The sequence below is a fragment of the Pleurodeles waltl genome, chromosome 3_1 (assembly GCF_031143425.1).
Source record: "Pleurodeles waltl isolate 20211129_DDA chromosome 3_1, aPleWal1.hap1.20221129, whole genome shotgun sequence".
In the NCBI taxonomy this organism is placed as follows: domain Eukaryota; kingdom Metazoa; phylum Chordata; class Amphibia; order Caudata; family Salamandridae; genus Pleurodeles; species Pleurodeles waltl.
Genome location: NC_090440.1, coordinates 603,850,857 through 603,874,139, shown reverse-complemented (window position 1 = coordinate 603,874,139; position 23,283 = coordinate 603,850,857). Strand labels below are relative to the sequence as shown.

The window sequence follows — 23,283 nt, the reverse complement described above, 5'->3', positions numbered from 1 at the left end:
CCTCACCTGTGGTATAGTGCCCCCTACCTTAGGGCTGTAAGGCCTGCTGGAGGGGTGACGTACCTATGCCAAAGGCAATGGTTTGTGGGCATGGCACCCTGGAAGGAGTGCCTTGTCGGCTTTACCTTTTTCTCCCCACCAGCTAACACAATCTATCAATGGGGGGGGGGGGGGTAATAAGTCCCTCTGTGAGGGTTCTGGCCACTACCCTTGAAGATGTAAGTGGGATCCCTTCCCAACCTCCTCCCCAGGAAGACTCATCAGGAAGGCCCATGCAGATAAATGCAGATTCAGCTGAGCCATCAGGAAAACCCATGCAGATTCAGCTGAGTATCCTGTATTGTGGGTGTCTGAATGGAATGCACAAATATAGCTGTCACCTAGCCCAAGTCAGATGTGTACAGGAGGCAGGCTGTAGGCACACGAGCAGTGAGAGCAGAGAAATGCCCACTTTCTGAAAGTGGCATTTCTAAAATAGTAATAATAAATCTGACTTTACCAGTAAAGAGAATTTATCATCACCATTCCAATGATGCTAAACATGATGCTATGAGTGGGCCCTTTATGCCCTTGCAAGTGGGTGTGCACTGCCAGTGCACACAGCAACGGTGAAGGCTTGGTGGATATACATTTTGGGGGTAAATTGAGGTAACCAAACTATGAGTTCAGGAGCCAAATTGTAAAAGTTGAGTTCTTTTGGATTTAGGTGCCTGATTTGTCCATGGTCCTGAGAGAGAAGATCCGGGTTGAAGGGAAACTTCTCGTGAGGCACTACAGAAAGTTCTAGTAGTGTGGTGAGCCATGGTTGTCGAGCGCAAATGGGGGCTTTCAGAATAAGGGTGAGAGACGTTTGCTTGAGCTTCCGAACCACAAACGGAAGAAGTGGGAGAGGTGGAAAAGCATAGGCAAATATCCCTAACCAATTCATTATAGAGCATTGCCCTTGGATAGTGGGTGTGGGAGCCTGGATGCAATGTTAGGGCATTTTGCGTTGCCTGCGGTTGCAAAAAGGTCTACTTGTGGAAACCCCCATCTGTGAAAGTATGGGATGAGGACTCAGGCTGGAATTCCCACTCTTAGACTTGTTGCTGCATAAGGAGGTCGGCAAAGTTGTTGTCCATTCATGGGAGATATTCTGCTAATAGGTGAATGTGTGATGTATTGCCCAATGCCAGATCATCTGAGATAGGCATGATAGTTGTACAGAGTGTGCCCCACACCCAGTTTTTGTAGATAGAAAATGGCTGTTGTAATGTCAAATTATGACAACTTTGCCTTTTAGATGAAGTAGAAAAGCTTTCAGTGAAGGGTAGACTGACTGAAGCTCCAGGTAGCTGATGTGAAAGGTATGATATTTGGTGTCCCAGAGACCCTGTACTGTCAGATACTGTAGGTGTGCTCCCCATCCTGTGAGTGATGCATCCGCTGTGAGAGTGATCCGGGGAACAAGGTCTAGAAACGTCAGGCCTTTTGACAGGTTTTGTGTGTTCCACCACTGAAAAGAGTGTTGTGTGCATCTGTCTAACCACACTAGATGTTGTAACTGACCCTGTGACTGACCATTGACTCACTAGGCATTCTTGCAGTGCTCGCACATGTAGTTTGGCATGTGGCATTATTGTAATACAAGATGTCCAAAATGATATGGATTGCGCAGATTGGGTTGAAATTGTTGAATCAGTATTGAGAGGATATGAATCCTGGCCACATTGGGATAGGCTAGACCCAGCTGTGTGTTCAGAATAGCCCCTAAATAAGGCTGAATCTGTGGAGGTTTTAGGTGAGACTTTTGTATATTGATTGTGAATCCAAGTTAATAAAGAAGTTGAAGAGTGGACTCAGTATTTTGTAGCCGCAACTGATTCGTAATGGCTTTGATGAGCCAGTCGCCCAGATACGACAAGACATGAACACTGTCTGCGTAGACGTGCTGCAATGACTGCTAACATTTGTTGAATGCACAGGGAGCAGTTGTGACTCCGAATGGGAGTCCTTTGAACTGGCAATGTACTCCAGCTATGAAACACTTGAGGTATTTGGGGTGTGGTGGATGTATTGGAATGTGGAAGTAGGAGTCTTTTAAGTTTAGGGCTTACATAAAGTCGCCTTGGTGTATTAGAGGAATCACATCCTGTAGAGTTAACATGTGAAAATGCTATGAGAGGATGTAATGGTTTAACGGTCTGAGATCTAATATCGACTGTAGTGAACCATTGTTTTCGGTAATTAGGAAGTATGGGGAGTATACTCCTGAGCCTTGTCAGTGAAGAGATACAGGCTTTCTGGCTCCTTTGAGCAGTAGAGCATGTACTTTCTGTTTGAGCAAGGTTGCATGTTATAAGGAGAGTTTGTATCTGCAGGGTTGAACGCTTGGAGGTGTTTTGATGAGCTCCAGACAATAATCATGTTGGATAACATCCAATACCCACTGATCTGTTGTAGTGTTCCCAATTGTGATGGAACTGTTGTAGTCTTCCCCCGACTAATGTTAAATGATCGGGGGAATTAGTAAGGAGTCACTATATTGAAGTGAGGGTGTAGTACGAGAGGAAGCACCCTTTCCACGACCCCAGGAATTATTCCTTCTAAATGTGCCTCTGCAGTATCCCTTTGAAGGGGAAGCGTGATGATGTTGGCTGTAAGAGGAGGTAGGAGCATCTGGTGGTGTGGTCTTACTACCATTCGAATAGGTGGTGCGTCGAAAAAGACCGCAAGGAGTGGGGGTTTGTAGTGCCCCAATTGACTTAGCGACCTCCGTGTTTCATCTTCTCTAATGTTTGAGCTATCTGTGGACTAAACAGATGTTGTTGATCAAATGGTGTATTATGCAGTGCTTGCTGCACTTCTGTCTTAAAACCAGATTAGGGCAGCCAAGCGTGTCTACGCATGAATACGCTGGCATTAATTCCCCTGGCGGCTGTGCCCGCAGAGTCTAGGATGCATTTAATAGCGTTATTTGAGATGAGCTTGCCCTCCTGGACTATCTGATGACTCCTTTTTTATACTCTTCAGGGAGATGTTGGATGAGTTCCTACTTTTCATCTTAATGTGCTCTATCCTATGATGACAGTGCTTGGGTGTTTGCAATGCACCAGTGATTAGCTGCTTGTGTTGAAACTCTTTTCCCTGGCGCATAAATAAGCTTAGTTCTCTTATCTGGTGGAGGGCATCTCTTACTGTTTGAAAATGTACCCTTTTGCAAGCATTAGAAACTACCGGAAAGTCTGGGGGTAGTTGGTCCTTGATATAAGGTGGGTCTGAGGGTGCTTCTTTGTATTTTTTAATCCACCTTCAGTGTAACTCGTGCTCACCCGGGATCTTTAAATATCTCGTCCGAGTGTTGGAGCACGCCTTTTTCACATGGGAAGATATTGACAAGCCCTAGTTGTATTTGCTAGTGTCTCAAAAAAAGAAATCCTCCTCAACTGGATACTTCTGTAAGGGGACCTGATGATATGCGGCTGCCATAGCGATAAGCTCTTGGAAAGATGTGTCATCTGGGGGTGAGGGTTTGGATGGGTAAAGGTCTCGGTCAGTATCCTCTATAGGGTCAATATCATATGTGTCCCATGGATCTGTGGGCTGGTGTGCATTATTCCCTCCTGGTTCCTCTACGTATGATTGTGGAGAGCCCTGTGGAGTGATTTCACCTATATCACTAAAATGATGTGGTGAATAAGGTGGTGGTGGTGAGGGAGGTAAAGGAGGTAGTTGGGACGGAGGAGAAGTAGGCAAAGGTGGGTCTATAGGACTGGGGGCAATGTCCTTTTTCTTCTTCTTTTGAGGTGCAGGAATATCAATGGCCTTCCCAAAAGAAAGCTGGCGCTTGGATGGAGTAGGCGTTGCCTGCACAGCCTTTGTCAAAATCAGACCAGCTGAGGGCTGGGTGTGGATTTTCTTTTGTTTCAGATCGAGTCTCTTGATCATGGTCTCTAGTATTGGTTCTGGTGCTGAACAGGAATATCTTTCTTTCAGTGCTGAGGTGGTTGGAGCTGAAATGGTGGACCTCTAGGTGGTCGGAGCCAAAATGGTGGAACCTGAGGTTGTCTGAGATGATGCAGTTGGTGGTCGGCTCGGAACCCAGATTCCTTAACTCAATGCGGTTGCAGGTGTTTTCAGCTTAGCTTTCGATGAAGGGCTGGATGGTGGGCATCCTTAGCAAGAGTTCGGTGCCGATCACGGCCTGTTGGCAGAGGTGGCACAGACGTTTTCAGATGGAGCCAAATGTATTTTGGTGGTCTGGACAGGGGCATAGGTACTCACTGCGTGCTGTCCTGAAGAAGGTCTTATAACTGTTTCCCGAGCTCTAGTTCTGGATCAGACTCTGAGTCAGCAATGGAGAAAGCCTCCTCCTCCTCTGCTGCCAAGGCCTCGTGCAGTTCTGCCTCACGTCCGACATCATGGAGACCGAAGATGTCAGGTGTGTCCTCCAGCTTTGTGCGCTTGTATTTCCATTCAACGTGCTCATCGATCCTGCAGTGCTTTCTGCGATCGAAAGTATCGACAGGCCTCGCAGTTCTCCTCGTTGTGATCTGGAAACAAACACAGATTGCAAACCTGATAGAGGTCGGAGTGCGGGTACTTGCTGTGGCAGTTGGGACAGAACCAAAATGGAGACAATTCCAATAGCAGCGCATAGTCAACTGAGTTTAATTAGATGAGTAAACAGACCCAAATGGACGAGGCCCAAAGGCTGAGTGTAGAAACGACAAACGGTGATTCGACGAGAACAAAAACAATACCAATGAGTGTAGAGATGAACTACAGACTGAAGGGAGACCAAAAACGGTCTTGTGCCAGAGCACCGAAGAACACGCCCGAACCCGATGGTGGAAAGAAAACAATTTAACAATGGAGTCGATATCTATGCGCATATCACTGAGAGGAGGAGTCACTTTACCTCGTGACAGGAGATACTTCTTCGATGAGAAAAACAACTTGCACACATCTGAATCCAACACCAGATGGTAGGAGTATGCAGTGCATGTGTATATACAGGCACACATGCCATCGAACAGGGGAGTTTTAGGCTTGGCAAGAAGTTTTAATTGTCAAGTCGGGGTGGCAGTGAGACTGCACACACAGACTCTGTGGTGGCAGGCCTGAGACATGTTCACTGGGCTATCTGAGTGAGATGCACAATCAGTGCTGCAGGCCCACAAGTAGCATTTAATTTACAGGCCCTGGGTACATAATGGACTTACATGCAATTTAAATATACCAATTGTGCATACACCAATGTTACCATGTTTAGGGAAGAAGCACTTGCACTTTAGCACTGGTTAGCAGTGGTAAAGTACTCAAGGCAAATAAAAAAAATACAGCAACAAAACTAGAGGCCAATACCAGAGGCGTCACCCACACACCAGGACAGCCTCCTACAATTTGCCACAACAGTACAGGTAAATAAAGACGTCTGAGAAGTGCCTCCACTACCACTATGAATCTGGAGAGAGCTCTTGGCAGATCGCTTAGGAAACTGTGGCATTAATTTGAAATATTTGAGGCATAAAAAAGGACATTCGTAATTAATGCAGCATTTTTGTGGGAAAAGTGTAACATATCCGTTTTTGAACATTTTTATTTTTTCAGCTAGCCCAGGATGTTCCTAGCTACCAAACATGGCATCATGCTGTTCTAATGTCTCCCAAATTACCAAGATACATGACATCTTGCCTTTCTTTCCTAACTCAAGACAGTTTAAAAATAAATTGGAAAGCTTGTATTGTCGGGCTCAGTCTGTTACTTTTTTCTCTCGCTAGCCCTCTACTTTTTCCTCCACTGAAAACTGTGTTAGAGTAAACTAATACCACAGATTTACAAAAAAAGAGAAAGACTAATTGGACCACCAAATTGTCATGTGACATTACTTTCTGCCAGACAGACTCCAGGTCCATGTGAACTTACTTTTGCTATCCCCGGATTATAGTGAAATCACGTTGCTGAAGTATTCAATAGTTGGTCAGCCCGCACATTCTCTTCCAAGCTTTGGGCACCTCCTTTTCCTTCAGCCATAGTGTTGCAGCAGAATGTAAACAGTCACAAAGTGCCTCTGCACACAATGCAGCCTTGTACACAGCGCAAAGGCTTATTAGTTTGGGTTGTTGAATGTGCTTTTTGCTGGTGTAGACAGAGAGAAGTAACTGTGCTCCGTAGTACAGTAAGCTTGAAGCACAGAATTTATTGTTTAGTACATGCAAGCTTGCTGTAAAAATAAAGTTTCAGGTACAAAAAGAATAATTATTTTTCCATATGGATCAGCAATGAAGGGGGGAGGACTTTAGAGGAGTAATGAGGATAGGTTTGGTGACTCTGATTTGCAGTGTAAATTAATGGAGAACAGATCAACAGATTCAGCATGATGGAAAGACCAACAAAGTAATTTGCCATGATGTTTCAAGATAGTTGGGAAATGTCATGCTATGTTCACAAAACAAATCAGTTCAGCCCCACTCATAGAGTAATTAATATATAAGAAAAGCCTTACTCCCTTCAATAAATTGATACAGATTCATCAAATGGAACTTGTCTTCTACGTATTCAGTTTATTGTCCAAGAATGGCGTGTATGCTTTTCCTAGACCCATTTTTCAAAGCACAAAGTACGAAGAAACTTCTTAAGTAAATACCTTTGCTTTTGTAAAGCCTTGATAGTCTTTGAACGGGGTGGCCGCGCCAGTAAGCAAGATGGCTGCTTACTCAAAGCTTTGTGACTGACAAAACAGCTGTGGCATCGACAGGAGGATTATGTGCCCTCATAACCACAGATGCAGAGGTAATGGAGTGGAGACATGCCAGGGCATCACAAAAATTTTCTCTCGGCTTGCAGGGAGATGCATGCTTTAATTATGCATCAGTGCGGAAGCGAGCCTCAGAGGTACGGTAGTGACAGGGACAGCTGGTGAACCCGAGGCTGCGAGCAGCCCGCCAATGAGGGTGGTCTAACATGCTGCTTGGGTCTGGTGAGACTCACCCCGCAAAAGACTTTCCTGCAATCGCCACCTACAGCTGTTATAGGATGGATGGTGGCAATATAAGGAAGCAGTACTTGCGTTGCGAGTTGCTGCACCACCGTAGAGCCCCAACCAAGACCTCGTGAGTGTGGACAATATACAATGAAAACACTTCACAAAACCTTGCTCCTCTCAAGCCATGGCCTAAGCCTCCGCAGCCCTTATACTTACCCAGGACTAGTGGTCAGCAAGAGTCTGAAAACAAGGGCCACCCTGGGCGAGGTCAACTTACAACAAAGAACTTGACCTGCAGGTAGCCAAAGCTTACACAGACTGCATGATCTTGGCAGGAAAGCAGAATGCCCTTCAACTCAGGTACACAGCCTGTGTGGGCAAGGGGCAGCACTAATCCTATATACCCAGCGGGGCTGCAGCACATGTAACCAGATGAGCTGCATAGGGCTGTTTGCCATGGGCAAAGGGGGTTCTGAGCAATGCAAACTTCCTTCCGAACAGTGGAAGGTGACTCGCAACACAACCCCAGCCTTGGGCAGGGACGATGGCTCCACGGGGTGAGACCCCCTTTGGGGTGCCATTCTATTTGAGCTTAAGGATGGCCTGCATCCATAGATACTCAGATTGATTCCATTTCCTCTAGGCTGGACAGGCTGACTGAACCTCTGAATAGATAGAATGTAAGGCTGGACAGTGTCGAAAGGTGAATATCAGACAAGGAATGCCACACCACCACGAACACGGACCATCTAGATAAACTGGAAATGTTACTGATCGCCACCACTGTCAAGAAGAAAGACTTAGAGATGCGATCCAGTTTTACACAGATCTACAGTTACCAACATAACGAGGTCTACTACAACATCAGTGTGCCACGTTGTCCAGATATCCCGATTTCATGCATACCATCTAGGAAGCAAGATGGAAATTCAAAGAGGAGAAACAATCATTACGAGAAAGGGGAATCAGATATGGGATGCGGTACCCGGCCCATTTGAAGAATGATTGTAACAGACTATCTTCACTAACTCTGCAGAGCTGTACTGTTTTGGAAAAAAAATGTTAATGGTAAAAAGTAGCTGAACGAACAGAGTGTCCCCAATCGCCAAGAGAACAAGCCCCTCTGGAGAGATTGACTGAAACAGACTGATCGCAGATAATTGCCAGACATAGGCACATAACCTAAAGTCGCACATTAACACAACTTGGTTTGATGCTCTGTTTGGGCGGGGGGTCCTATCTCACTTTGGGTCGAGGCAGACAGGTTATAAGGTTTAAACCAATACCACTTGACAAAAACGTAGACTGCAGAGTGCTTTATATACAGATATACCATACACCCTCATGGCAGTACCCACTAGCAAGTCGCTAACGCTCCTAATTTGCAAGAGAACCAGAGAGATTACCCATCCATACAAGTTAAGAAAGAACCAGCTTATCTAGACATAGTGTAGACATGGCTTGTCTACAAGGAAACCTTTTTTCCACCATGGGACACACAAAGATTAGCCCTAAAGTAGGGAGGAAATAGATTTTCCTTGTCATATAGCTCCTATGATGGGAGGTGCATTCTGATACGCAGCAGGGTGAATTTTAAGTTACTTAGATAATACGAAGACCCAAATAGCTGATATCTGGGGCTAGGTCACTTGGTCAGAGCTTGTGAACTGGCTGGAGGAGGGGCAACCTGCAACAATGGGCTGGAGCTTGGGCGTTGCAGAGCTCGAGCCGGACTGGTGGGTCAGCCCCAACATAGCAGCCATCCTTCCCTGCCCTGTTTAAGCTGCTTTGCTGAAGGAAGTACATGAACGAATCGCATGGCCCATGCCAGAGACAAGGCTGTGGCGACCTGCAATGAAGATGTGCCGCTGGGGCCCCTGACCTGCAAGGAGGTAGTCTCCCCACTTGGTGTGCACTAAAGGTGCGTTGGGGGGCCTTCTACCCCACCCTTTGGAGGTGATTCTGAGTGGTTCCCCTCCCTTTCGAGTGCCACCTGGCCAGGCCCTGCGAGTCGCAGTGCTGGCAGGGTTGGGCCCTACCCGGAAGTATTGCAGAAGCGAATGGGTGTGCTTGTGGCCTCTGGCGTTGAAGACTGTGCAGGGAGCTTGCCACTAGGGAGGAGAGGACAGCTCATGGGGACCCGCTTGGGCATTGGCCCCTGTTTGCAACACATGCCGCACCTGCGCAGAGGGACACAGCGGTCCGGTCAGAAGTAGCCGGACAGCTGCAACATGGACAGTTGCGTGGGGGCCCCCCGTGAGACTATGAAAACCCACTCTCCCCCTCATCCTTGATGTGGCTTTGCGCTCATACAGGCCCTGCCCGCACCTCTGGCTCTGCCCAAAGACCCTCCTGGGGCATAGAGAGATGCGATGTGGTGGGGTTCCACTGCTGTGACTGGAGCCATAGCTGTAGTGCCTGATGAGGTGTAGTCCCCCTGGGGAACGTCCCCTGCTGAGGGACACGAAGAGTGGATTTGCCTCTCGCCATCCTGCCACAACACAAAACTATTTGACATGCAACCACAGTGACCAGCGGCCCTGCCACTGTAACTCTCGAGATGCCGGACACTGGGCCACCGCCTGATGAGGACTGCTCCCTCCGCTGTGGAAGCATGTCAGGAGCACGTGGGTGGGGGCGGGGGGGTCGCCTGGTGATAGGACGAAGCTGGCATGCACTGCTATAGCTGAGGCGGACCAGCTGGGAGAAGCGGTGAGGCAGATGGATACAGAAGGTTGTGGTGATCAGAAGCAGAACCGTGACGGGTGGGTACCCACACCTAACGTCCTGGAGGACAAAGCCACCTGGAGCAGGGCACTGCATAAAGCACGGGGGTGCTGCCTACTGGAAACTCCCTCGAACAGCACCATGAGCAGGGACCACAGCAGGAGATGCAGTCCTCACAGCCAGATACAAAGATGGCTCCCTCTTCCCTCCAGAGACTCTGCAACTTACACTGAATAAAATGCTAGAGGCTAGAGCGGACTCGAAGACCATCCTCCAGAGACAGATTGGTACGGTCTCGGTGGAGTTAGGCCTGCTCCATGCTTATCATAATAAATTGGCTGACAGAGTCAAAGACACTGAAACATCATTACCGGACCTGCAGCCATCGCACCACTCCATCAAGACGCAGCTTACGTACCTGACACACCAGGCCCAAAGGCTTGGATCATGGAGACGAAGATGCAGAGGGACGACATCGGTGTAAAATTGTGCGTGATATGGGCCTGTCTGGAATCCTGGATGTGGACAGCAGTTGCCCCAACACAGCTTTCGCCATTCTTTGCCCTTCAAAGTGCACATACGGTCCCTGTTCAGCCGCCGGCCCCTAGCGCCCACCGAGGCCCGTGGTTGCCAAACTCCTGCACTATAAGGATAGAGAATCGTTACTGCAGCATCCATTGGAGTCAGGCCCATTTAGGGAAAGGAACGTCAGGTGTCTCGATTCCCAGACTTTTCTGCTGCTGTTCTGCCCAAACAAGCCTCCTTTCTGGAAGTGAGGATGGTGCTCCGCGAGCAGGGGATTACTACTCGCTCATCTTCCCAGCCAAGTTTAAGCTCGTACTGGACAGCTGCACCCACTTTTGTCAAGACCCGGATGAGGCCTGGTACTTGCTGGAGACCTAGTAGGCTGGGTCTGACCAGCCGCGGGGCAGCGCAGGAGATGACCAACCCCGACAACAGAAGAGAGACCGATCACGAAGGATATCACAACACGGACTGGTGAAAAAGTCCACACAAATGGAGTCAGATATGGACAGGGCGGGTGACGCGACAATCACAAAGACAAAAGACTCTGACTCGGAGAACAGCAGAAAATCAGGGCACAGCTCTGGTGACTCCCAATGGGACTCTCTGAACCGAGAGGGTGATGGATTGCAGGCAGTGACACCACAGTCATCAGAGGAGCCTTTATAGAATCTCCCCTCTTCAAGTAGACTCCATTTCCCAGTAAGGACACCAAGTGCTATGTTGCTGTCTGTGCGACCGACAGACCGCGACTTGTCCAGTTCTTGATCCCCCCCCCCCCAACATCACCATTCCAGCGATACCAGAGTGGTAGTGGTGCAATGTGTTTCGTGCACTTATGAACAATATTGTTTGGGAGGCCAGCCGCTGCTGGGCTGCTCTGGGGTCAAGGAGTTGGGATTATTGTTCTTTGTTTGCTCTGCTGTCTCAGAGGTGCATATATACTGCTGTGGGGTTGCTGGGGGGTGGGGAGGGGCTGGTGTGATGTCATGACTGTGATTGTGGTTCTGTGTTCACCATGACCAACTTACAAACTGATGACATTGAACGACCGTCGATGGGCTCAGAGTCCTAGCGCCACAAAATCCTGATGTACCTTAAGAGGCAGGGGTGCATACTGCCATGCTCCAACTCACACATGTCATGGGATCAGAGGCGCCCGGGGCGCCTTTGGCAACGTTGATGGGGGCAAATACATGCCACAACTTACTCGGCCTCTGCGAGGGGTCCGCTGATCTGAGTGAGGGAGGGAATTCCCTTTGAGGCCACAACAGTTGACATTGATAGAGATGGCCGATATGTGCTAGTAGAGGGGCAGATATGTAGTCGGCAGGTCGTACTGGGTAGCATATATGCCCGAACCTTAACCATACTCCATTTCCACACTCTCTCTCAGTGCAATTGAGTCGGCTGATATTGGAGGGAGGGGGGGGGACACTGCTCCATGGAGGAGATTTCAACTGCATACTTGATACCATTTTGGATCGTTCCATCCCCTACTACCCCGACGCTGTCCCATAGGGCAGTACCTACTCTGGGAAGATGGTTGCCCCACTGGGACATGGAGGACACTTGGCGTACCCAATACATAGCAGATAGGGACTATTCATTTTATTCTGGCCTATACAAGGTTTACACAAGAATTGACTGCTTTATTTGCTCTAGGGCATTAAGCTGTTGCATTGCCCACATAGAAAATTTGGGCAGCACCTTCTCGGAACACAGCCCGCTCTAGCCAACAGAGGAGCGCTCCATCATACCTAAGTGAAGGTAGCACTCAGCCGCTCTCACCAATGTCACCTTCCAAGCCTCCTTAGTAGAGCAGGGAAATCAGTACTTTGCCACAAACCAAAGGACGGCGTCGAGTCGCTGGATGGAGTGGGAGGCCTTTCAATTGGTGGTTAGGGACCAGTCTGTGGGTATCCACAGGGACCTCAACCAGGAGCTCTCAAGGCTAGAGGACGCTCTGTAAAAACGGGATAATAAACAGGGTACTGACCCGAACGCCCTCACGAGTCTGCTGGAGGCCAGGGAACGGTACAATGTGGCCTTGGAGTGTCTCCAGGGCCACAATTATAAAGACTATGTGGCTTGTGCCAATGAAAAAGAGAAGACTCTTGGCCTGGCTTGTACGTCCAGAGAGCCGAGGGGCCCCCCATCACCCACCTGCTGACCCCAGGAGGGGACACTCTTCTTTCTGCAGGAGATCAACGGTGCATTCTGTGATTATTATATCTCCCTCTACAGGCCACTTGAGGCTGGCCTTCAAGTTACAGTTGGCCCATTCTTGGACTGCCTGGCCCTTAGGCATCTCTCTCCAGATAATAGGAAAGCTCAGGGTGGCCAGATCACATCCCAGGAAATAAGAGGCGCTATTAAGGCCAAAGTGACAAGCAAATCCCAGAGCCCGACAGGCTTTACCTTGAAGTTCTATGCGGTACTTGCGGGAGTGTTGGTGCACAGATTGGAAGAAATGTACGCAGAAGCTCACAAGGCTGGCTTGCTGCCGGCCTTGACTAGGGATGCCCTGGTGGTACCCCTGGCCAAGTCCAGCGCTCCGGAAGTGACTGTCACCGATGGCTTTCCATGCTTAACATAAATTTTTAGATACTTAACAAAGTGCTTGCCTCTAGGTTACTGCCCCATATGCAGGACTTAATCCACACGGATGAAAATGGTTTCATACACAATCACTATACTTCCCTTAACCTCTGCTGGCTCTACACCATCATGTATGGCCGGAAATTGTCCGATAGCCCGCTAGCTAGGATCATGTCAATAGACCTGGAAAAGGCCTTTGATATAGTGCGGAGGGCCTTTTTAGAGGCCACCATGGTGAGCATGGGGGTTACGTTCCAGATGGGACACAGTGGGTGTGACTACGATATGTACATCCTCTGGCAAGGGTTAAGACAGGGAATATGATTTTGGAGTCTTATGAGGTGTACTGAGGAATGAGACAGGGATGCCCACTGTCGCCTCTGTTGTTCGCCATTTTAACTATTGGTAGAGTGGTTCCATGTGGAGGGCGTGGGTTGGGGCATAACGGTGGAGGATACGGAACATATCAACTCACTATATGTAGAAGATCTGCTCATTTATCTGCAGTATGGAGAGAGGGACATTCCCCGAATGCTGCGACTCCTTGAGAAATTTGACTTTTGCTCAGCCCTACAGGTAAACTGGGGCAAGATGTGTGTATTCCTGGTAGTTGGTGGGGTTCCCTACCCAGTCAACTACCCACCAGATATACTCTGGGCTCCTCGCACCTTTGAATACCTGGGCATTCTGACCTTCCATGATATAGCAGAACAAAACCTGCTGGGGGAGGGCAGTACAATCACTTCAGTCTTGTGTACCCTTTTGGGGATCGCTTAAAAACTGGCCATCATGGCACGCATAACACTGTCCGAAATAGTCATGCTCCCATGCCTCCTCTATTTTTTTTAGTTTGAACTGTGAAGCGAGTACCAAAAAGGTATGGTCTCAACTTCTTCAGGGACCAAACCACAGCAAAGGCCTCCTTCTAAATGGCACGCCAACACTGCTCCCTGGGGAGTAACCTCCTCCTAATAAAAGCAACAAGCTGGTCAAGGCAATCATCATTGGTTTGGGATAGAACTGCTCCTATCCCATGCTCAGAGGCATCAGTCTGCACAATGAACTGCTTAGAATAGTCTGAAGCTTTTAGAACTGGTGCTGAGCACATATCTTCTTTCAGGGTGTCAAAGGCCTTTTGACAGTCCAAGGTCCAGTTAACTTTTCTGGGCATTTTCTTGGAGGTCAGTTTTGTGAGGGGTGTCACTATGGATCCATATCCCTTCACAAACCTCCTGTAGTAGCCAGTCAAGCCAAGGAATGCCCTGACTTGAGTCTGGGTTTTTGGAGCTTCCCAGTCCAGAATAGTCTGGATCTTGGGTTGTAATGGCTGAACTTGGCCTCCACCTACAAGGTGTCCCAAGTAAACCACTGTACCCTTCCCTATCTGACATTTAGATGCCTTGATAGAGCGGCCTGCTGCTTGCAGGGCCTGCAAACCCTTCTTCAGGTGGACTAGGTGATCCTGCCAGTTGGAGCTAAAGACAGCAATATCATCAAGATATGCTGCACTAAAGGACTCAAAGCCAGCAAGGACTTGATTCACCAACCTTTGGAAGGTGGTAGGAGCATTCTTCAAGCCAAAGGGCATAACAGTAAACTGATAATGCCCATCAGGTGTAGTGAATGCTGTCTTTTCTTTTTCTCCAGGTGCCATTTTGATTTGCCAGTACCCTGCTGTCAAGTCAAAGGTACTTAAAAATTTGGCTGCACCTAATTTGTCAATCAATTCATCTGCCCTGTATGGGGTGAGCATCTGTCATGGTGACAGTTGAGCCCTCTGTAGTCCACACAAAACCTCATCTCTCTTTCCATCCTTGGTGTGAGGTTTGGGGACCAAGACCACTGGGCTAGCCCAGGGACTATCAGAGTGCTCCATCACTCCTAATTCCAGCATCTTGTGGATATCCACTTTGATGCTTTCCTTGACTTGGTCGGACTGTCTGAATATTTTATTCTTAACAGGTAAATTGTCTCCTGTGGCCACATCATGGGTACTCAGGTGTGTCTGACCAGGGGTCAAAAGAAAAGAGCTCAGAAAAATGCTGGAGGACCTTCCTGCAGTCAGTTTGCTGTTGGCCAGAGAGGGTGTCTGAGTAGACAGCTCCGTCTACCTAGCCATCTTAAGGGTCAGTTGACAGGAGTTCAGGGAGAAATTCACTCTCTGTTTCCTGATCCTCATTAGTAACCATCAGCATGGTTACATCTGCCCTATCATTATAGAGCTTAAGGCGGTTAACATGGATCACTCTCTTGGGTGTCCTGCTAGTGCCCAAGTCCACTAAGTAAGTGGCCTGGCTCTTTTTCTCTACCACTGGGTAATGGCCACTCCATCTGTCCTGAAGTACCCTAGGAGCCACAGGTTCCAGAGCCCAGACTTTCTGCCCTGGCTGAAACTCAACCATAGCAGCCTTTTGGTCATACCACAACTTCTGGAGTTGTGTGCTGGCCTCAAGGTTTTTGCTTGCCTTTTCCATGTACTCTACCATCCTTGAGCAGAGGCCTAGTACATAGTCCACTACATCTTGCTTAGGCTCATAGAGAGGTCTCTACCAGCCTTCTTTCACAAGTGCCAGTGGTCCCCTTACAGGATAGCCAAACACAAGCTCAAAGGGGGAAACCCTACTCCCTTCTGTGGTACCTCTCTGTAGGAGAAAAGCGGGCATGGCAAGAGGACATCCCATCTCCTTTTGAGTTTTCCAGGGAGCCCCATGATCATGCCCTTCAATGTTTTGTTAAATCTCTCCACAAGACCATTGGTTTGTGGATGGTATGGTGTGGTGAATTTCTAAGTCACCCCACACCCATTCCGCATATGTTTCAGGTAAGGTGACATGAAGTTGGTACCTCTGTCAGAAACCACCTCCTTAGTAAATCCCACTCTGGTAAAAATACCTATGAGTGCTTTGGCTACTGTAGAGGCAGTAGTGGAACTAAGGGGAATTGCCTCAGGGTACCTGGTAGCCTGATCCACTACTACCAGTATATATTGGTTCCCTGATGCTGTGGGAGGTTCAAGTGAACCCACTATGTCCACTCCCACTCTCTCAAAAGGGGACCCTCACCACTGGAAGTGGAATGAGGGAGGCCTTTGGGTGGCCACCGGTCTTGCCACTTGCTTGACAGGTGACACAGGAGGTGCAAAACTCCTTAACCTTCTGGGACATATTAGGCCAATAGAAATGGATGACTAACCTCTCCCAAGTCTTGGTTTGTCCCAGCTGCCCAGCAAGGGGAATGTCATGGGCTAAGGTCATAATTAACTCCCTAAACTCATGAGTCACTACCACTCTCCTAGTGGTACCAGGTTTGGGATCTCTTGCCTCAGTGTAAAGGAGTCCATCTTCCCAATAGATCCTGTGGGTTCCACTGACATTACCTTTTCTTGCTCAGCTGCTTTCTGTCTAAGGCCTTCAAGATTGGGACAAGTCTGTTGTCCCTGACACAGCTGTTCCCTTGAGGGTCCCACTGGGACCAAGAGCTCTGCCTGGTAAGGTCCCAGCTCCATGGACTCAGTTCCTTCAGGGAATAGAACATCTTCCTGAGAAGAGAGGTTCTGTTTCTTGTGCTGTGAAGAAGCTGGTCCCCCAGTCTTTCTTCCTTTCCTCTAGGAAGGTTGGACCATTATTCCAGACTCCAACACTTCTTTTTCACCCTGTGCTCTGCATTGTGCTCTAGTCTTGACACACACTAGTTCAGGGATGCCCAGCATGGCTGCATGGGTCTTGCGCTCTACCTCAGCCCATGCTGAGGACTCCAGATCATTCCCTAGCAGACACTCTACTGGAATTGCAGAGGAGACTAACACCTGTTTCAGGCCAGTGTCCCCTCCCCATTCTAAAGTTACCATTGCCATGGGATGGACTTTAGTTTCATTGTCAGCATTTGTGACTGGATATGTCTGTCCAGCCAGGTACTGTCCTGGGGGAACCAGTTTGCTTGTCGCCATGGTGACACTGGCAACTGCATCCCTCAGGGCTTCTACTCTATTCCCATTTATCAAGAGCTGCTGCCTGTACTTTTGCATGGTAGGCGGCCAGGCTGTAAGTGTGGCTAATTCCACCCCACCATCTGAGGCTACAGTAGCTTCAGTGTGGATCCTGATTTGCTCAAGGGCACACTGGTGATCCCACATCGAGACTGGCTATTCCAGTACTAACTGAAGTAGTAGTTATGGGACTTTTCTTAGATCAGGCCTGGTCTCCAGTTTGGTGGCCATGCTGTCTACAATTGTGACACCAGGCCTTCTTGGATCAAAGTTTGTACCCTTCTACCCATTTGTGGACTGTGAAGAGGCTCGGGCCTACCCTCCTGAGCAGGTTTTTGGGGCCCTGTAGAAGACTCTTTGTTTTTGTCCTTGGATGTTTCACCACCCTTACCCTGGGGAGGCTTTGTGACCCCTTTCTTTTGGTCACCCCCTGTGGAAGTCTTGGTCACCCTGACTTGTCCCAGTGGTCTGCCTTCTTTCCCAATTCTTGGGAAGAAATAGGACCTAGGTCTACCAGATGTTGATGGCAGTTTCTCATTGAAGCAATTACTCAAGAGATGCTCTTTCATAAATAAATTATACAGCCCATCATAATCACTTACACCACTGCCAGTTATCCAACCATCTAGTGGTTTGACTGAGAAGTCAACAAAATCAACCCAGGTCTGGCTCAAGGATTTGTGGGCCCCCCTGAACCTAATCCTGTACTCATCAGTTGAGAATCCAAAGCCCTCAATCAGGGTAGCCTTCATGAGGTCATAAGATTCTGCATCTTTATCAGAGTGTGAGGAGTCTATCCCTACACTTTCCAGTGAACATTTCCCAAAGGAGAGCTTCCCAGTGAGATCTGCTTAATATTCTGGTTGCACGAGCCCTCTCAAAAGCTGTGAACCATTTGGTGATGTCATCACCTTCTTCATATTTAGTTACTAGTCCTAGATTTTTAGGATGTCAGTATTCTCTCTGCCTCTATTTAAGTTGCTGCCACCATTTATGGGACTTAAACCCATTTCTCTTCTTCCCCTTTCTATGGCTAGGAGCTGCTTCTCCAAAGCCAATCTTTTGGCCATCCTGGCTAACAGGATGTCCTCTTCAATGAGGCTGCCCTCAATGCTTACAGAGGTACTGGTCTCCCCTTTGGAAGAACCAGGCTCTCTGACTATGATTTGTGGGGGCAGGGGTCTAGGAGCCCTGTCCACCCTATTTAGGGCAGAAGTGGGGAGTTCATCCTCCTGTTCACTAATTTCCCCCATCTGAAGGAGGACCCTCCATAACAGAGGGGTGGTCCCTTGTGAACTCTGCTAAGAGATCCTGGAGCTTTGCCTTGGTAGGGTTGGACCCAGTTTTACTCGGTTTTATTTTACAGAGAGACCTTACCTCTGACATCCCTAGATGTAGGTAAGGGGTGAGGTTGAGTTCCACCACCATTTCATCTTTTTGACTCATTATGACTCTAAAAGATGGGATTACTTTTGAAGAATCTAAAAACTACTTCTAGAACTTAAATCCTAACTTTTACAAACTTTTAAAACTTAAAAAGAAATGCTAACAGGGACTTACACAAGAATTAAAAAATCAGTTTCTAATGACAATTTTTGGAATGTTGTTGCGTGATCAGGTATTGGCTGAGTAGTCCAGCAAATGCAAAGTCTTAGACCCCACAGCTGATCCATCAATGTAGGAAGCTGGCTCTGTATATACTATCTCCAAGTGAGAGATAGTGTGCACAGAGTCCAAGGGTTCCCCTTAGAAGTTGATAGTGGCAAAATTAGATAATACTAACGCCCTATTTTATGGTAGTGTGGTCGAGCAGTAGGCTTATCCGAGGGTAGTGTTAAGCATTTGTTGTACACACACAGGCAATAAATGAGAATACACACTCAAAGAATTAACTCCAGGTCAATGGGTTTTTATATAGAAAAATATTATTTTCTTCATTTATTTTAGAACCACAAGATTCAGAATTCAAGTAAGTATATAAATTGTAAGGTACTTGACATAGGTAAGTATGGAACTTTGAATTAAAACAGTAATGTACACAGTTTTGGCAAAAATGGCAATAAGCTATTTTAAAAGTGGACACAGTGCAAAAATCAACAGTTCCTGGGGGGAGTAAGTATTGGTTAGTTTTTCAGGTAAGTAAAGCACTTACAAGTTCAGTCTCCGGGGCATATGCAGCCCACTGTTGGAGATTCACGTTTACCCCAAACACCCAGCACCAGCAACACAGGGCCGATCAGGTGCAGAGGTCAGAGTAGGGCCCACATAGCATAGGTGCCTATGGAGAATAGGGGTGCTCCGGTTCCAGTCCGCTAGCAGGTAAGTACCTGCGTCCTCGGGGAGCAGACCAGGGGGATTTTGTAGAGCACTGGAGGGGGGGGGGGGGGGGGGGGGGGGGGAGGGAGGTCACAAACAGGCACACAAAATACACCCTCTGCAGCACAGGGGCGGCCAGGTGCAGTGTGTGAAGTAGGTGTCAGGATTCAGATAGAAATCAATGGAGAGACTCAGGGGTCACTCTGGCAATGCAGGCAGGGCACAGGGGGGCTTCTCGAGCCAGCCACCAACTGGGCAAGGAGGGGGACCGCCTGCTGGTCACTTCTGCACCGGTAGTTGGTTTCTCTTGGGCCTGGTGGCTGCGGGTGCAGTACTTCTTCCAGGCGTCGGGTCCCTTTGTTACCGGGCAGTCGCGGTCGGGGGGAGCCTCTGGATCCTCTCTGCAGGCGTCGCTGTGGGGGTGCAAGGAGGTCGACTCAGGGTGTCCACCTCGTTGGAGTCGCCTGGGGTCCTCTCTCTGGTGTCGGTTCTTCTGGACACGAGCCGGGGGCAGAGTGTTGGGGACTCACGCTTCCGCACTGAGGCTGGAGTCCCTTTAAAGATGGTTGTTTCTTTGTTTCTTGGACAGAGCCGCTGTCCACAGGAGTTTCTTGGGCCTTTGGGTGCAGGTCAGTCCTCCGAGTCCTCAGAGATCGCTGGTCCCATTGGATGCGTCGCTGTGGAGGTTTTTTGAGTCTGGAGACAGGCCGGTAGGGCGGGGCCAAGTCTGTTGTTGTTTCTGTCATCTCTGCGGGACTTTCAGGTCAGCAGACCTTCTTCTTGCTTCAGGTCGTCAGGAATCTGGTTTCTTGAGTTCAGGGTCGCCCCTAAATACTCAATTTAGGGGGGTGTTTAGGTCTGGGGGGAAGTAGCCAATGGCTACTGTCCTTGGGGGTGGCTACACCCTCTTTGTTTCTCCTCGCTGTGGGGCGGGGAGCATATCCCTAATCCTATTGGGGGGAATCCTCCAAAACAAGATGGAGGATTTCTTAAGGCAGGGGTCACCTCAGCTCAGGTAACAGTACTTAACTGCAAAGTTTAAATAGGTTTAGGCCTATTTAAACATTGCCATCTTTCTAAAATAAGTGTGAAAAATTCTGAGGGGGGCCCAATGATTTTTATTTTTCAACTGGGGGGGGCGCAGCATTATAAAGTTTGAAGACCACTGTCTTAGGGGCTGTCCTGACTAGAGGATGACTAATTTTTCTCAATATCTCCTCCGGGCTTGCCGCCAAAAGTAGGGGCTGTGTCCAGAGGGGCGGCCATCTCCACTAGCTGGAGTGCCCTGGGGCGCTGTAACACCAGGCTTGAGCCTTTGAGGCTCACCGCCAGGTGTCACAATTCCTGCAGGGAGAGGTGTGAAGCACCTCCACCCAGTACAGGCTTTGTCCCTGGCCACAGAGTGACAAAGGCACTCACCCCATGGGGCCAGAAACTCATCTGGATGTGGCAGGCTGGCAGAAACTGGTCAGCCTAGCACTAGTAGTTGGACTAGTAGACGGGGGAATCTCTAAGGTCCCTGCTCTTGCACGAAATTGGACAATTGAAAGGGGAGTAACGACTTCCCTTGTCCATCACCACCCCAGGGGTGGTGTCCAGAGGTCCTCCAGGTGGCCACTTGATTCTGCCATCTTGAATCCAAGGTAGGCAGAGGCCCCACGGAGCATCTGAGTGGCCAGGTCAGGCAGGTGATGTCACAGCCCCCTCCTGATAGGTGGTCACCCGGATAGATGGTCACCTAGCGGTGACCAATCCCCTTTCCGGGACTATTTAGGGTCTCCCTCTTGGGTGGAGCCTCAGATTCGACATGGAAGATTCCAGCAGGACTCCCATGCATTGTTGACTTCACCTTCTGGCCACCGGGACTGCAACTGGACCCTCCAGGAACCGACAATCTGAAACTCCATTGACGACTTCACTTTGCAACATTGTTTCAACGGCTCCTTCCAGCAACTGCAACATTTCCCTGGCTGTGCATCCTCAGAGGGTGACGAATCTTCAGCCTGCACAAGAAGCAAGAAGGAATCTCCCTTGGAATGAAGTAGTCACTCCCCTGCATCCGCAGGCACCAACTGCAATGACGACCAGCTGAGTTGAACTTCTCTCTTGCAAAACTGAGCGGATCCTGCAACACAGGTGGTGGTCTGGAGTGGTCCCACTGGTCCCCTCTACCAACTGTCCAACTTGGGAGAAGGTAAGTCCTTGCCTCTCCTTGCAGGACAGTACCCCGGTGCATCGCGACTTGCAGCTAACAAGGCTTGTTGGCTCTTCTTCTAAGGGATCTTCAGGCTCCGTGTAGCCCCGGCATCCAGCACTCTTCCCTGTAAAGCACAGTCTCCTGCTTGCTGCTCATCTCCGGGTGTGCTGAGTGGGCCTCTCTGCGGCTCCTGTGCCTGCTGCCTGTGGGGGCAGCATCCTGGACTTCTGAATCTCCTCACTGCTGAGGGTCACCTGGGGCTCACCCTCCTTGGGTGGAGTCCCCCCGGACCTTTCCTGGTTCCCGGCAGCTCTGCAACTCTTCATCTTCGACTCTTGCCTTTGCCAAGGCTTGTTGGTGTTTTTCCAACACCACTGATCAACTGTAGCTCTTCTTCTGACATGGGACACCGACTGCATCACTCCTGGAACTCTTCTGCTCCTGTGCTGTATAGCCGACTCCTTGTCTTCCCCGTCGACCTGGCCCTGCAACACCAGAACGGTGGGTGGTGACTCCTGCCCCAACCAGACACTTCAACTCGAACTGGACTTGGTCCCCTTCAATTGCAGGTCTTCTTCTGTCAAGCTCCACCTCTGGCTTCTTCCAGTCTTGCACTGTCCTTACAAAGTTTTTTCTGTGGGTTTGGGGAAAAACCAGGTACTTACCTTTTCTCTCCTAGTCACTGGGGGTCACCCTAGTACTTGCCCTTTGTGGTTTGTAGTCCCTCCAGCTCCCCTGTACAGATTCCCTTGGGTGGGGGACTGACTTTTGCATTCCACTCACTTAGTATATGGTTTGGTCTACTCCTAAGGTATCCATTATTTTCTGCTATTGCACTTGTTTTCTGTTGCCTTCTATTCCACTCTCTGATTTCTAATGTGTATAAAATAGCGTGTTTACTCCCCTTCTAGAGGAGTTTTGCCTATACAGTATTTTAGTATTTGTGTTAATTTTTGTAACACTGTGTGGTTCTTTCATGTGTGTAAGTGATGTGTGACTGTAGTGGTATTGTATAAGCTTTGCATGTCTCTTAGATAAGTCCTGGCTGCACATCCACAGCTACCTCTAGAGAGCCCTGGCTTCCTAGACACTGGCTGCACCTCACTAATAGGGGACACCTGGACCTGGTAAAAGGTGATAACAGCATAGGTGCTCACCACACACACTGCCAGCTTCCTACAACTTATCTCAGCAAGCATGCTTTAGCAAGGCAGTTTTCATGAGGGTGAGAGGCCAAGCAGGACTTAAAAGGGCCAACACAATGCAATCCTAATGTTCACTTACAATCAGTAACCACGATGATTAACAATGAAGACATGCTCTGTCTTCATTACTACCAGCAATTATACAGCTCAAACTTAGAGACAAAAGACTTCATATGTGTTTATCTGGATGAGATGAGCAATGGTATGGATGGACGATAGCCACAGGCAGTTCCTGACCGACCTTTATCAATTGAAGAAAAACTTGCTGCCAATGAAGGGATAAAGGGGTACTAGGTGCTGGTAGCAGATGGTCTCAACAGCGAATTCTACAAAACATAGAAGCATATACTTGCCCCTCAATTGCTAGAAGTATACACGGGCTCCCTAAAGATTGGAGTGCTTTAACTATCACTTAGAGAGGCAATGGCTATGCTGCTGCTCAAGTCTGGAAGGAATCCTAAGGTTAGCTTCTCAGATAGACCATTATCTCTTTTAAATCTTGATAAATACTAGCCAAGATCATTACAAATCGGCTGCCCCTGTTGGTGGAGCAGTTCCCTATACACTAGGGGTATTTAAATCACTTGACAACCTGATACCAGGGCATAACCCATACATGCTACATTACTACACACAAACAAGGCTCAAAAACACTGCACACGAACATCTGAGAGGGTTTCCTTAGGAGCCGAGGGAGTTCATAGCTCTAATCCAGATTATCAGATCCCCTGATGTAACAAGATGAGTCTCCAGATTATAC

The 23,283-nt window shown here is 48.6% G+C and overlaps 1 protein-coding gene across 3 annotated transcripts in view; it reads right to left on the bottom strand.

Annotated features, from left to right (window-relative positions):
- The window catches only part of KMT5B (lysine methyltransferase 5B), a 326,116-nt gene that overhangs the window by 289,568 nt on the left and 13,265 nt on the right, over nt 1-23,283 (bottom strand). The window contains exon 1 of one of the 3 annotated variants that reach the window (XM_069223049.1): nt 5,908-6,036. The exons of the other annotated variants lie outside the window; for them this stretch is intronic. The gene's annotated coding sequence lies outside the window, so the exon portion shown is untranslated. Of the gene's footprint in view, nt 1-5,907; nt 6,037-23,283 lie in introns of those variants that run through there. 3 annotated transcript variants of the gene reach the window in all.